Here is a 16884-nt window from a genome sequence, read left to right as displayed (position 1 = left end):
TTTTTTCCATCTAATCTCAAAAGTCTGTTTAATATTTTGAATTCCAACAAGATTATTGGATAAATTCAATCCAGATTATTGAATAAATTATTTTAAATTCAGTTTGTTAGAAATTAAACTGATAAACAATGATGCAAGAAGATGATGCAGCTCAAACACACACAATCATAGAGCTAGCGTCCTCTTTCTGACACTACTGCTCGTAAGAGAAAAAATATATACTTTGGATTCAATGTTAATACTAATTCTTTATATATATTTCATGGCAAATATTGAATACGAGTTAAGTTAAGAGTAGCAAGCAAAGAAATTAATGTAACAAGAAATGTTATAGATCCAACCAAAAAATACTAACCAAATCCTTATAGTAAAATCTATTAAACGTTCTAGTTATAAAAAATCGAGTCTTATTATGATAACTAGAAATTCTTATTTGATTTAACCAAGATGCCTTTAATCATATACGTCTTGTTGGTACAATCAAACGATTTTTCTGAGTGCGCGATTAATTGCTACTTAAAAATTCATTCATTAAAGGAATGCACTCCTCGTGAATTCTTATATCTGAGCCTTCATTTAGCCGTTTGTTTCGACGTATCGAAATTAATTTCCGTAACGGCATACATGTTCGCAACAAACGTTGATAGAAATCATGTAAAAGCGCAAAACCAGCATAGCGAGCGGGACTGTTGTACGAGCGAATGCGTTGTAATCAACTAGCGACGTAGTAGATTGGCTGTCTCGCAAAAATTGCGGCTATCCGAAATTCCGAGATTAAACCAGGAACCAGGCTGAAAAACTGTCGGAATCGCGAAAATACAGTATACCGGCGCCGCGGATTATTTCCAATCAAAACGAATCGTTTTAAATCCCGAATAAACCAATCGCGTGTCCGCGCGTTCCATTCCCCATGTCCGAAAATGAAGACATCAATCGCGGTGTGTTTGCGCACGATGAAACTAATTAATTAATTCGCAGTAGCGTTATCTACCCTCGTCGTCCCGGATGAGACTTAAGCCGAGTTTTTGCCGAGTCAACGACGCGACCTGCGCCTCTCGATGAAATTTTAGTCTTCAGGAAAATGTCATTAAAGTTGAGTTAGCGAGAAACCATAGGTCCGACATCGCGATTCGAGATTAAATTTGTCCTATAAACGAGGGTTAAGTGTTGTTCATCCCGTCTCGGAAGAGTGGCACCAGTTATGTTCCGGCTAATAAAGTTGCCAACTTTTGACTGCTTAATTCGGTTTAGCGAGATAAAAGTAAGGAAATGTCTTTTACTCGCGCTGAATAATTTGCACGAGTTACACCTAAATAAATATCAGGCAATAATACTAACGATCGATTAATGAATATCTTGTTTTTTTATTTTAATAGAGAAAGAGAGAGAGAGAGAGAGAGAGAGAGAGAGAGAACAGTAGCTTTTACATAAAGGCTTTTACATAAAGGCTTTTGTCCTTCCTTTTCTCTCTTTAGCAATATACATTGGTATATCTCAGGGAAGGATTGTCGAGACTTTAATTCAATTTTGTTTTATTTCATTAGTATCAATTCACGCACGTATGCACAATGACACGCGCGATTGGCAAGCATACAGAAACAGGTTTTTAAATAGCGTTCTTGTTTTTTCAAGTGCAAAGAGTAAAAATAGAGCGCGCACAGATGTTGCCAATGTAAGCGCACGTATACAAGGAAAAATCTCGCGGTTCCTCCAAGGTGCGTCTTATTTGCAGTTTGTACCGATCGAACCGATTGCGTCGCACATCCGTTTGATTTCTCATGTGCGAGCGCTACATTCGCGAATCTTCGATTTGATCGCTTCGCACATCGAAATTGGATTCTCGCCAAACGCTCATGCGTTCTGCCGCGTTTTACGAGTCACATTACACTCGCATATGAATAACACTATATAACATCTGGAGCACAATCACGAAGCTATAAAGTAAGAGGGAGTATGCGCTAAGCCATTGCTATGAAATAATACATTATGCGTGAATTACATAAGAAAATATTAATTTAATTTAATCTAATTTATATTGCGTAATTATGTAAAGCTTGAATTAATTCTTTTCAACATTTACTTCTCTCAATTTTTCTCATGAGAAATGTTTCATTAAAGTGGTATAAAAGTGAACAAATTACTTATTATACACAAAAGTGCGAATTATTAAGATATTTACAACTGATACTTATATTTTATTGTATCTAAAAAAAGGAAAATTTCTTGTCACTGTCTGACTCATAGAATTGATACTTTCCAAATTTCGCTTATCTTGGAATAATATCTAAGAATAATTTTAAACCACTGATCAATCATATAATTGAAACATTTATATGTCCTTTAAATTAGAATTTGACCTATTTCGCAACCTATTTGATCTAATAATATCGTAGAACTGCTGTTGTAACAAAACACATCGATACTTGATGAGTATTAATCTAATCATAATTGCTGCAATAACAAAAACTTGTTATATTATTGCATTTAATAATTAAATTGAAAATGTAGTAATTAATTAATCTAGAAAGATAATTATATAGTTTAAAAATATAATTACAATGCATAAAATATATGCAATTATAATATACAGTAAATACATAAAAAAATATACATAAAAATATTTAATAAAAAAATTTTGTATTCTGGCTCTGATATATTACAATATTTTTAAAAATTCTCAATTAATGATAAATTATAATATAAATTATAATATAAATTAATTCAACAAAATAATATATATCAATTATAATGTAAATTATGAGAAAAGGACAGCTTTTTTCACTGCAAAAAAAATATTTTCAATCTTATAAAGTGCTCTGACGATGTTAAGGTTTTCTTTATTTTCTCTGATGCAATTATTCAAATTACATTATCTGCAAATGTAATGCATCAAATCTCATATATATCAGAAAGAAATCATAAAACAGTTTTGTACATTTACAGGTGTATATTACAATTAATTCCAATTATAAATTAACATTGAAAAACGCATGCAAAGCATATACATTGCTATCATATCATATAACAATAAAATCTATATAATATGCAATATCAACCGCATCAATAATGTATCGAGATACTTTGAGAGGAACATTCTACCGCCATAAAAATTTGAAGACATCTATATAAAAGCGATGAATGCGGATCGCTTTTCACGACGCTGTAACCAGGTCGTGGTCTAAACTTTGCGAGCGTTAACAAGACGACGGCGATGATGGGATAGTTTCGCGACTTTACGTTATGTAAACTTATTCTGGATTTTCTTTCGGGAAGCGAGAGGTCGGTAAATTCAAGCGCCTAATTATAGAGGTGCTAGAGAGAACGCCTTTAACGCCTCCGCCGCCCGCCTGCTTCTTCCCACGAGGAACTCCGACCGTAGTGTGAAGGGCGCTGAAGGAGGCACTTGGCTCACCACGAACTAAGAAGTTTCAATTTCCGAACATAGTCGCGGTACGACGATGTTATTAATGCAATTAAGCAGGATTTCCTTCACACGATACGGCCTTGTTGACTATGCCAATAGAAAGTAATCATGAGCATTACCATGTCTTGGCCCACACTTTCGCGTCACAATATTCAAAGGTGGAGTGTTTTGAAGAAATTTTCGTAAAGTTACGTCGACATAATCTCTCTTGAAATTTTGCACTCCAATAAATTGGTAATTACTATTCAATTATTATTATAATTATAAAATTATGAAAAATAGAATTTGCATTTTGAGTATTTACATAAAATATTTTCGGAAAACACTGAAGGATAATAATATAAACATACATCGAAAGAAATCCGGATACTTGATTCAACGTTTTTTTAAAGAGCAATTTAATATAAAAAGGAAAAAAAGGATAAAATGAATTCTAAAGAGACACACCTTGAAGATACAATTTGAAGAGAATTCTTACTTCAATGTTTATCCTGAAAAAAACGACTATGAATATTGAAACATCTCGGAATAAATTATGATGTTCCCAACGTTTATTTTTTTTTTTTTTTCATTAAATACTGTGTGTGCAAAGATAAATATGCATCTTTAAGGCAACAAAAACAATAGGAAAAAAAGATTATGCAAACTTATCACAAGGAGATTTCAACTTCAACGCCAAGTTACAGCAACATGCTGTGTTGACGCAACTATTCGGTACAATCATACGTGCAATAATGCCAGTTTACCTTCCTCTCGTACGAGATGAACAGTGTTTAAATGCGACCTCACCATTTTCCATTTGCGCGCGTCTGTGTTTATCTGTCTTTCCTTACTCATTACAATTTTACTATCGTTTAGCACTGTCGATGTGTCAGTTTTAAAGTCAGTCTGCATAGAGTTGAAAATAGAGACATAGACATATCAAATATAATTATTTTTATAAGCATATGCTAACATGTGGAACGTTCAACTAAATTAAAATTAAAATGATTAATATCCATATAATTTATATCCATATAATTTATCATGTAATATATAATCTCTTGAATAAGTATAGAAAAAATAGAATATATATATTATATATAAAGTTTAGAAAATTGTCATAAATTAAACTAATCGATATCTATAAATTTGCAAGTATAACCAATTTAAAAATATTTTATTAACGATCAATATTTTATTATCATAACTCGATATAAAATAATTTTGTCGCTTTTAACTCATGAATGTTGATTTGAATTTATTTACATAGCTTATTAAAAATATTCCATATTTCTTGACAAATATATGTCATTAATAAAGTTTTTTTTCAGTGATATTGTAGTTATAAGAGTAGTAAATACATACAGCATAACTCTGTTATATTTACATGATGAGTCTATAAATAAAAAATATAGCATTAAATATGATCTATTCAGTCTACTAACGTATAATTTAAAATAGCTAGAGAAAGACACTTTATTAATTACATAATGTGTAAAATGAAAAGAAAAAAAGGAATAATAATTATTTCAATGAAAAAGTTTGCTTTAGCGAGAAAACTCGATTAAAAATTCTCGGAAAACTAATTATTCTTTTTGCTACAATTGAGTTGGAAAAATATGTACGCGATATGTATTAACTTTTTTTTACATTCATTCTATTTTGTTTTTATTTAAGGTTATGTATTCTGTAATATATGCACATGTATATGATTGCGTCTTCGATATTAGATTATCACGTGCCGCAATGCAATATATATGACTTTAGTAAGGAAACCTTGGGCTTTAGCACAAGCTTTTTTTTTGAATATCGAGTAACTAGCTTGATGTCGCATTTAAGGATGTTTTGTACTTATTTTCAAAATATTGAGAATTTAATGAAAATTTGTACAGAATGTCCTTACATATGTTTAGAATGTTCAGTACAATTTTTAAATCGATTTACTAAAGCGTTCACAAGTTATAAGGATTTTAATTTGCACCGAATTAACATGTGTTCTTATGGGAAACGTAACCACGTCGATTCAAATGACAAAAACATGGAAATAATATTTAGAATTTGTTTAAAATTTGCAAAAGTTTAGATACAGAGGAAATATTTGGTCAAATAACATTATACAAGTACTAACCGGTTAAAAAGATATTAAATATAATTTAATGAAGTTAGCCATGTATAATATCTGTCACAAGGCGAAATTCTCTGCCAAAAGTTAATCATTTCGATTAACAAAATTCGGAATATTTCAGTAAAAATGCAATAAATATTAAAAAATACATCTCTGCACTGTAGCTAAGATCAAATTGTAATTTTCCACGCAATTTCTCAAAATACACCAAAAGTGGATATTCGTCAATATAATATTGATTTATTGATATATTGATTTTCAGCTCCTTTTTGCTGGGATTGTACATACAAAACATCCTTAATGTATTAATAACAAATAACGATCAACAGCATTTTTCATTCGAAATGCAGAATAAAACTCGAATTTTCGCGTGAATTTTGCGAAAACGGGGCATGACACGAGGATGACGCCACTTGTTTTGCCGTCTTTTCGGTTAATACCGCCGCACCCATACTCACCTTCTCGAGTTCGTGCTTCGTCTACAAAGTGGCACCATAGTAGCTTTGAGCTCTTTCGGCCCGAGCTTGCCCTACATGCGAACCTCTTCCCGATTCGCACCGCAAACCCGAGAGAACCTCGAGCGCGAACGACAATTCCTCCACTTCGTCGTGTCGTTTCTCACCATCAAAAGAAGGTGGTCCGGATGAACGTGTTACACGCAGACAATACCGGGTGGCGAGTGCAACTGGCTGCCGCGACTTTGGCACGAGCATCACGTGCCGCGATAAAGCAACGTGCCGTGAGACGATCGAGACGCAAGGTCAGTCGACCTGCAATGCAAGGTCTTTTTCAGGAGACTCAACACGTCGAATCGCATCTCTCGCGGATTTAACTCCTTCGGTACGTGCGACGACCGTAGCGTTAAGTGTTCGTTGTAACACGTTCATCGGCTACGATCGGAAAGTGCTCACTACGAGAAAGTTCCCGTGTGCACGCTACGTGAATTTGCCATGATGCTTTCCACATAGCAGCATCGTAGCGAGATTTGTACGACCAATTTGGAGCAAAATTTCATTTCAACGAAACGTATGATATATGTGATTCGTTGTTTTAGCGAAAAATAAACCAATGATCTCCGAGAGTCGTAAATAATTGAAATTGTGTTAAGCTCAGAAGTGTGAAAGACCTTGTTTAGCGACAAATCTTTATTTATGAAGGAAGTAATACGAATATATCTGAATTGGAAAATTATCAAGATGTATAACATCGAATGGAAAATTTGTAACTTTGATGACATCTATTAAAAATGCCTGTTAGATAGAAAATCAAATTTTTATTAGTGAAGAAAACGGGACTTTAATCACTCTAATGACATTTATAGAGTTCACTTAACATGTTCGATATAACAGATACATAATTTATAACCAATCGAGAGGAGTTTATTACGAAATTCCAAACATTTCAATTATACTCTGCGAAATAATAGTCATAGTTTCTAACCGATGAGTAAGAATGTAGAAAATTTTTGTTTTACACAACTTAATTTTTTAAATTTAATATTTGGAGTTATACATTTATATCAATTAACTTATTAAATAATTAAAACAAAACAATGTTTTTCAATAAATTCTTACATTACAATTGTATGGCAATAGTCACTTTAGATTAAAATTTTTTGCGACACAATAATCGGCAAATCGAAAGATTAAATATTATCGAGCATAGAGGATAATAAAAATAATACTAATTGCTATAGTAAAATCTCTTTTATAATAATTAAACATAATAACATATAATAATTAAACTATTAACTTGAAAATAAGCGTCATGTTTCCATATTACTCACTCCTTATTATATGAGCCTCGTTAAATTACATTTCGAAACATAGTAAAACTGAATAAAAAATATAAATAAATAAATAAATTTATTTTACCTAAAAGTTCTTCTCCCAAACGTGAATTAGAATTAAATGAGAAATTTATTTAATTAATTCCGCGCTTCTCTATAAAGATTAAATAAGAAAGAGACAGAGAATCGATTAAACCTCGGTTTATCTTCAACTTAATATTTATGGGAGCGCGCGACAGTTAGATTACCGAAATGTAAATTATGTCAGTTTCGAAACAAACGGCTTACAGACGTGCGTTCGTCACGATGTTTGCGTGCCCGATTCATGAATGCGCCGCATTCATAATTCTAACATTGTCAGTGTGTAATGCGCGTGACAAGGTCTAATGTAGCGTATAACGAGGCGAACGATCCAACGACGCAATCGATACGACTTTGAGTAATAACTAGACGAATAATTCGTCGAACACTCGCGTGGAGATATCAAGTAGAGAAGGTCAACAGCGAGACATTAGTTATTAGTAGAACACAATTACGCAGCATGTGTTACTGATAGACGCTAAGGAACAGAGAAATGCGCGTAACGTGCAATTCTCCCGACAAGAATCGACTATTTGCATACGTGAGGACAACACTTGAGGACGAAATAAAGTAACACACGTCGGGAGCGACACGCTCTCTTTCCACATGCCGCACGAGCTCAAGGACAATGTATGCTAACAATCGATAAGCCGACTTGTTCGTTCGATCGAGAGAACGCAAGTTTTTAATATTCGAACGCGGAATACTTTGCACGCGAGAAGACGAGCTGTCGACGCGCGCGTCGAGAAAATATTTGGAATTTCCGCGAACGTCCGATGATTTTCCGCTAATGGAGAGCCCCCATTGTTTTCTCATTTACTTCGTTTAATTGTTTTCCACGAAGGCACGATGCAAAACACGTCATCGGTGCCACGCGATCCTCGTGATTTTTTTTGCACGCAACGCGCGACATTTTCATGAATGAAAAGGCGCAAAGTTAGTCGTTAGGTATAGCGAGTCTAACGTTAATTAGTCAAAGAAGTTGGTAGGTTCTAAAATTCTTCCGAAATTACAATCGACACCGAGATGAGAAAAATGTCAGCGGGATCGATATATTATTTTATTCGTGCGACTCTGAACGTTCTTAGAAACGGATCTCACGCGTGCGCGGTGATGAAAATTTGGAAATATCCGCGAGAGTGGGCGAATATATACGTCACTTTGAAGTCACATTAGGCCATAGCGCGAGTTAAACGCTGTTAAATGTCACGTGTCACGTACGGAACTGCTGGACGAGCATAGCGAATGCACGATGTAAAAGCCGTGTCCGCGCATTAACAGAACGGTATGGGACGTGGGAACGCGGACACGCCGAATAACTCTAAAACGCTTGCACTACTCCGGTTGCGTGTTCAACAAAACTGCTGTCCCGCAGCTAGAGGCCTATCAAATGGAGCGACTTCAACCACATTCATCATGATTCTCGGGAAATGTAAGGCGAATGGAATCGCAGAGAATGGCTTACGTACCCAATAGTCATAATCCAAAGCTGCTTCTTTCACCGGTAATCAACGAGCCTTTCACGAGCACTACTGCCTCCTCGGCGAGTTTTCCTGCGAGATGCGTAACAGTTCTCACTGTGTATCAATGGAGCATCGGTATGTTACAAATCATCGTGCGATCACGTTTAGATGGGAATTCCAGTTGCTCTTAATCTTCCAAGATGATTATGTCTCTTGCAGATCAATCGATATACTCGATTACTATCGGGGATATTGGAGCACCTTCGTGTCCTTCGCAAGGGGTTGATTCGCGCAAACAGGACGGTGGATCGCGACACGAGCGATATAATCCTTCAGATCAGAAGTGAAACAAGTCAACACGGAGCAAATTTGACTATTGGAACACTCGGACAGAGCGTTCTCCGTTAAACGCGAATCCGTTGAATCAGAAGGATACAAGTCGACACGAGTCAGTGAATATATTTTCCGTACCCTTCCCTCTCGTATCTGTCAACGAGACGATCGAAATTCGAAACGATCGTGCTTCTCTTCAGGAGAATTATACCGCGACACGCGTCAATGAGTACTTCACGGGCGATTCTCGTAGCCACGCGCGCGGACGATCTCGTCGAAGCCGTCGAGGGCACTTGTCCGGGGGTGGCAGCGGGATAGGGGAGCCAGGGGGAGAGCACACTCTCGCGCGGGGGACCAGGGGTTCGCGATCGCCGGGACGCGAACAGGTGGTGCACGCTCGACAAGTCACGCCACGCGCGGGACACGCGAATCTCGCGAGCTCTTCGCGACACCGACGTAGAATACAATACGCACACGTCGTCGCGACGGCTTGACGTCGACTGAGGTGGCGCGGATACGGCACCGTCCCTGCTTTGCCGCCGCCGCCGCCGCCGCCGCCGCCGCCGCCGCCGCCGCCGCCGCCGCCGCCACCGCCGCCGCCGCCGCCGCCGCCTCCACCGCCGCCGCCGCCGCCGCCGCCGTCGATGATGCTGCCCCACCAGAACGCAGAGGCGCCACCGACGCCTACACCCTCACCGGGTTGCCGTTCCGCTCCCCTGACGTCCCTCCGTCAGACCGGCAAACGCTCCGATCCCGTGTCATTCGGTGTCGTTGCGACCGCGAGGGTGGACGTGGACGACGCGATGAAACTCGGTGATATTCCATTAATCAATTTTTTTTGTCATCAATGGGATGGATAATGAGAATGATTGACGGAATAAAGTAATCGTTTGACTTATGATAGTTGTATGTCTTATTCCGTCCTACTGTCAATTGCTAAACGCGGATGAAGCTGTGCGATAGATGCATATTTTGTTTATTAGTTCGATCAATTTTAATCAAGTTTAATCAATTTAATATGTGCAATTTTTTAGATAATTTATATATATATGTAAATATATATTTTTTATTTTTCAGATTTTTCGAAATTTTGCTCCAATTTTTTAGATTTTGCTCCAACATTTCATTAGGTATTTTTTTCTAAAAATAAGTCAAAAATAAGTCCTTTAGATTCGTTAAGCGCTCGTGCTTGTTTCTATCCACAGTTTTTCTGTTAATCATTTTTTCATTAAAATATGTCAGTAATTATAATAATGTCAATTGCTAAACGCAGATGAAGTTGTACGATGGATGATGCATCATGGAGATATTTTGTTTATTAGTTTAATCAATTTTAATCAATTTAATATGTGTTTGCAATTTTTTAAATAATTTATATATATGTAAATATATATTTTTTATTTTTTAGATTTTGTTCCAATTTCTCGAAATTTTGCTCCAGTTTTTAGATTTTGCTCCAACATTTCATTAGATATTTTTTTTCTAAAAATAAGTCAAATGTAGTTAACTAGATATATTATATGACACATTTTTTTGAATTATAAAATGCGGACAGAGCTCCGTAGATTTTTTAAACTACTAGTGTCAATAATAAAACGTTATATTTAATTAATTTTTGTTTTCAATTCTACGCGGTTAAACATGAATTTGAAATTCGATGTATATTTTTGTGAACGTATTTTAACAAGAGACGCGATAATATCTGGAATAAAAATAATGTGACGAGCCAGCTGTTTAGATTCGTTAAGCGCTCGTGCTTATTTCTATCCACAGTTTCTATTAATCATTTTTTTTTATTAAAATATGTCAATAATTATAATAATATCAATTGCTAAACGCAGATGAAACTGCGATAGATGCATCATAGAGATATTTTGTTTATTAGTTTAATCAATTTTAATCAAGTTTAATCAATTTAATATATATATTTAATATATGTATGCAGTTTTTTAGATAATTTATATATATATATATATATATATTTTATTTTTCAGATTTTGCTCTAATTTTTCGAAATTTTGCTCCAGTTTTTTAGATTTTGCTCCAACATTTCATTAGGTATTTTTTTCTAAAAATAAGTCAAATGTAGTTAACTAAATATATTATATGACACATGTTTTTTTGAATTATAAAATGCGGACAGAGCTCCGTAAATTTTTTAAACTACTAGTGTCAATAATAAAACGTTACATTTAATTAATTTTTGTTTTCATTTCTACGCGGTTAAACATGAATTTGAAATTCGATATATATTTTTATAAACATATTTTAACAAGAGACGCGATAATATCTGGAATAAAAATAATGTGACGAGCTAGCTGTTTAGATTCATTAAGCGCCTGTGCTTGTTTCTATTCACAGTTTTTCTGTTAATTATTTTTTTATTAAAATATGTCAGTAATTATAATAATGCAGTATGAACAGATTTAACGGCATTAGCATTAATGATATTGACAATCTTTTAATTGCAATTAATTCAAATAATATTGATAAGCTCGATTATAAAAACTTGAAGTATGAAATATAAAAAAAACTTCAAAATATATATATTGCTTATATACACATAAAACGATTTGGCACGCAAAATACTGTTATAACTATCTCGTGTATGATTTCCTTTATATATTATAGTTTCCTTTATATGCAATAAATAATGATAAATAAATTTTCAATCGCGTTAAATAGTTGTAATAATATTAGAAACAAGGAGAAAGAAAAAGAGAGAGAAGGAGAGAGAGAACTGTAATAAACATGAGCACATATTTTAATAATATAAATAATATAAGAAATCAATTTTTTTAGCATTAATATCAATTAATATATTAATCATTCTCTAATCAGTTTATTAATGTCATTATCAATTCACTATTAATTATAAAAAAAATATGGAATAAATTTTTTTAAAGTAAGAATTAATTTTTAAATTAATTTAATAATAAAGTATATATATATCTAAATATATTACAATATAATTATTTTATAATTAAGACATTTTAAAGTAGTTTGAAAGTATATGAGACCAGTTTATTTTTTAAAACATACTTACATTACATCGTCGACATTTCGTCAACAAAACCCTCCCAATGGGTACACCTTGACGTTGGTGGGAGGGCTCAGTACCTGGAAGGTTTATTCTGAAGGGGAAGCTAAGTACCCAAACAGTTTTTAACGGTTTTTTAAGGCTTCTAAGGCTTTTTATCGATATCTTTCCGTACTTACAATTATCACCGAATGCTTTGGGTGATAATTGTAAGTAAGTTTTCGATGAAGCGAGATATCTTATTGAGATGTTGCTCTTTCAAAATGTATTTCTCATGCGAAATGGAATATCGATTCGTAATCGTGGAAATTCGGGAGTGCCGAACTAAGTATCGCGCGTCTCTTTTCATCGTACCAGTTTATCGCGTCTTAATTAATTCGGGAGTATCGTGCAAAATGTCATACATCCGAGTTCGGGAGTGTCGTGTAAAGTGTCACGTGTTTCTTGTTATGATGTTTCATAATGAACAATAACGAATCGTAATGAACTTTATTTTCGCAAATGTGTGCAACAAATCCTGACAATCTGAAAGCAGGAGGAGATCCAGCAGGCATCGAACGACCGCGGACAACCCTGAGGTAAATAATTCATTATTTTTATATTATTTTTAAATTATTTTTTATATTATGTTTATATTATTTTCTATTAATTGTGCATCTATTCTCGCATATTCTATTTTGTTTATTTATATATTTGAGATGACATTGAGAACTGTTATAATTATAAAAAAGTCTTTATAGTATGCTATAAGAACTCGTACTTAAGAATATATAATTATTTTGGAAATTATATAAAATTTATTCTTCTATAAAATTTTAAACATCTGCTTATTATTACAAGCACTAGATTTTACATTCAATATGTAGATAATTTTGTGAAATCTTAATTATTTTGAGCTATTATAATTTATATATATGATATATATAATATTTGAGATATTATAATTTGAATCATATATTTTCTTTGCAGATCAATGTAGTCAACTCTTTCACTGAGGTCAACTCCTTGCTGTTGTGCATCGACCGGTGAGTAAACATACTTTTATATTCTCTTGCGATAAAGCCGGGATGAAAATTGTATCATCAGACCCGTTGCATTTGAAATGGAAGCGGGTCACGAGAAATGAGGCAGAGTAAATGAAACCGCCGTTTAGTGTGGGAAGCGACGTGGCCGTTTTCATGACGGAAACCGCATGCTTGGCTCTTAGCTCCGTTTGTCGTCGTTAGGTGGGAAAAACGCTGACGCCACTAAACGCAATCGCAACATGTCGCGATGATGACCGAAGGAGCCTGACGCGTGTCCGTTTTTCCGTCTGTCCTCGACCGCGAGCGGAGAATTTGCTCGTCGTCCGCGTCGCACGGATGGAACTTCCGTCGCGCGGATACGTCCGGTCGCGTTTGCGTTTCGAGTTATGTAACGAGCCCGCGACAGTGATCGGGCAAGAAACTGTAACAAGATGCAACTGCATTTCCGACGAGGAACGTGGCACCGCGCTCCGCGTTCCTTCGCGAGCGCTTTAAGAATAGCAGCGTAATAACAAGCGGCGTGAACCGCATCGCTAAGAGACTGCGTAAAGAAGCGCAATTATGCGCTATAAATAGACGGCGTGCATTTTTCGACGGCATTTCGCGAGGCCGCGCATCCGCGTGTTTCATTATTACATTAGTATGCACCCGCGAATGGCCGCCACTTGGCCATTTGTCACGACTGTCTCGTAAGTTCACCCAGTTTAATGCATTCGCGCCCCTGCTCCCCCCCCTCCCTCCCTCCCTCAGGTCGTTTTCCTTCTCTCGTCCTCCGTCCTTTGCGTCGCCTTTGCCGCAATTTTGAAACGGCAACGCCGTTAAGCGACGTTTCCTTGAACGCACAAAGCAACAGCAGTCGCGTTCTGAGGCTCGCGGTCGAACTTGACTGATGCCGGGTTTGGCTGCCGAAAAGCGCCGTCAACGCCGTTGAAGCAAGAGAGCGACGCGATCGATTCGTTTACGACGTTAAAGTGACAGAAATAAATTTTAATTATTTCTTATAAATATAATATAAATGTGATATTGAGATTAAGAATTAATTAATGATAAAAATTAATTATTGATCAGTTGTGGACGCGTATGAAATATATAATAAACGTTCTCTTTCTCTTCTATAAATGTCATTTTGCTATAGATTACTATTATTAGTGTTATTATTATTATTATTATTATTGCATTTTATAATTCAAAGATTAATTCGCAGCAGTCAGCAAGCAGTTAATCCACGTGATATTCAATTCATTAAACAGTTTGCACACATAACGGGACTTATTGTTAGTATCGTAAATTCGCGTAAATAAATCAATGCCGCGAACTGCCACATTAGCACGTTCAGATTATTGCCGGCAACAATTCCATCGATGACTTATTATTATCGGTGGCTAGTAAAGTCGTAGCGATAAATAACCTTTGTTGTATATCGGTTATCTATTATTCGTTTCATGTTTTCCTAGCGTGCGAAGGAGTCATTTTCTTTGAAAAGAAGAGAATATATGAGTGTTTTCAAGAAGAACGATTCTTAAATTTACACGAAATCTGAAATCAAGTTGGCGCATACGCCAGTCAAGTAGCAGGAATACACGAGAAATGTGACTTAATTGTCATAATAAGTACGATAATTAATTCGCATACGTTTAAACTGACGGCATCTCAAATATTTACTTTTGGCAAGATCGACATTCTGAGTAATGAAAATTACATTTTAATGACTGAAACATTTCAGGATTATTACAAGAGATCTTCAAGTTTTTTATTATTCATTTTCGCACATGTTAAATTTAATCTTATTTTAAAATTTTTTGAAAAATTTGTACAGCAATATCATAATAATTTATGAGAGGAAATTGTGTAGAATTTTGGAAACATGTATTTATGCATAAATTCAATTACAATTTACAAGAAAGCTGGCAAAATTAATAGCAATAAATTTTTGCATTATTTTCAAGGATGGTACACTACAAAGTGTACACATAACGATCATATAGAGCACACTTGTGTAAAGCTTGAAAAATGAGTCAAGTGCGTATTGTAAATTTTAAATTCACATGGTATAACATTTGCTGTGTAACACTTGCGATAAATGATACTTTATTGACATCGGCAGCTGTGTAAAGCATTAAAATCGTTGATATTTTTTATCATTTATCGATGCAATATCTGAGGTTTAAAAATCTGCAAAAAAAGTTAGATATGCACTTATCACATTTGTTTGTCATATTGTTTGTAAGAAATTTATGGAGAAAAGATTGATAAATCTCATTAATAAAATATAATTTCCTGCAATTCAAAAAGAATACTGTTTTGTGCAATTTATTACAAATATTTTATTTATATTTTATTTATTAAGAACGGTAGAAATAGACGATATTATGAAAATATCTGCCTTAGTAGAATTAGTTATTTTAATTAAATATAATTAGCGCGTTGCTTGTTTTCTCCGCGAATTGTGAAAGTTAACGAGAAATAAATTAAGATACTCAGAAACATTGAACTTTAAATATCAATGTATACAAGATGTACAAGAATAGAATATCTGTTTTATAGCAATTTCGTCCGTTTCCATTTTCAAATTCTGTTCATTACTGGTGCTTCACGTTGTCATTCTATTCTTAGAGATGCTTTATTAAAGTCGGTATGTAACTTATAATTTCAAAAAATTGTTTAAGTTTATGCACTTATTTTTGAAATATACTGTCACGTTTAGAGACTCAGTAACATTTGCAGGCACGTCGCAAAAGTTTAATGAAATAACACTCTTGATGATTACGTTACGTTATTTACGGCTTATGAAAGAGCGGAAATGGCGCGTTGGCAGAGGCCAACTTGAAAAACTGACTGTTGCGCACGAAACTAAATAATAATAACGCTAGTCGCGGGATTATTTATGACTTGCCAAACTCTCGCGGGTAAACGCCGCGCAAACCAGTGAAAACTGGAGTTTGCGAATGCGTAACCGAATGAAGCGATATTTTCTCAAGTATCGATTTTGCGCGGGCGCGGATACATATTTCCACTGCAATTTAGCCGATCGCGCGTCATCCCCCGTGCAAACCTATCTTACCTCCCCCCCCTAAGAGCGTGCCGCTGACGGCAAAGTTGCCGCCTCGAGAGTGAAACTTTTCCGAACTTTGTAGCGAGGAGCGGAGATTAGCCCTCGGGAGTTTTAGTTTCCGTTCTACAATGAGTAGAATTCAGAAAGGTCTCATTGCGGCGAAAAAAAAAAAAAAAGGATCGATCGCTCGTTTAGGACTCGTCTAACGAACTGCGAAGTCAAGTGCAGAAAATCGCGTCGAAGGAAATTATGCGGCAAATCAATTAAGACAGAAATCAAGTATCCCTCATATAAATGAATAATAATAAAGAGAGAGCATTATATCTTTTAATAAGGATAATAATTAGTATTTCTTCTCTTAGTTTCTTTTTCATTTATTCTTTGGAGTTCCATCGACTGTTCCTTTACAGTTTCTTTAATCCAAATCTTCCCAGCATGATCATTAGTATTCTCAACTCCGAGCTGTTTGAGATTTGATAATTATCACGCAATTGTCCAATCGAGATACATCGTCGCGGCATGTTAATTTTCAAACGCGAACTGTTTTCATTGATCTAATCTCCCAGACGT

At 35.1% G+C, this 16884-nt stretch overlaps 1 protein-coding gene across 3 annotated transcripts in view; it reads right to left on the bottom strand.

Moving 5' to 3' along the window:
* Window positions 1-16884, bottom strand: part of LOC105256072 (CUGBP Elav-like family member 1) — a 519054-nt gene that overhangs the window by 372365 nt on the left and 129805 nt on the right. For 2 of the 3 annotated variants that reach the window (XM_025407273.1, XM_025407271.1), the window contains exon 1: window positions 8871-9692. The exons of the other annotated variant lie outside the window; for it this stretch is intronic. The gene's annotated coding sequence lies outside the window, so the exon portion shown is untranslated. Of the gene's footprint in view, window positions 1-8870; window positions 9693-16884 lie in introns of those variants that run through there. 3 annotated transcript variants of the gene reach the window in all.

This window comes from Camponotus floridanus, unplaced genomic scaffold, assembly GCF_003227725.1.
Source record: "Camponotus floridanus strain SB8 unplaced genomic scaffold, Cflo_v7.5 scaffold17, whole genome shotgun sequence".
NCBI lineage: Eukaryota > Metazoa > Arthropoda > Insecta > Hymenoptera > Formicidae > Camponotus > Camponotus floridanus.
This window is presented reverse-complemented; position numbering and strand designations above follow the sequence as displayed.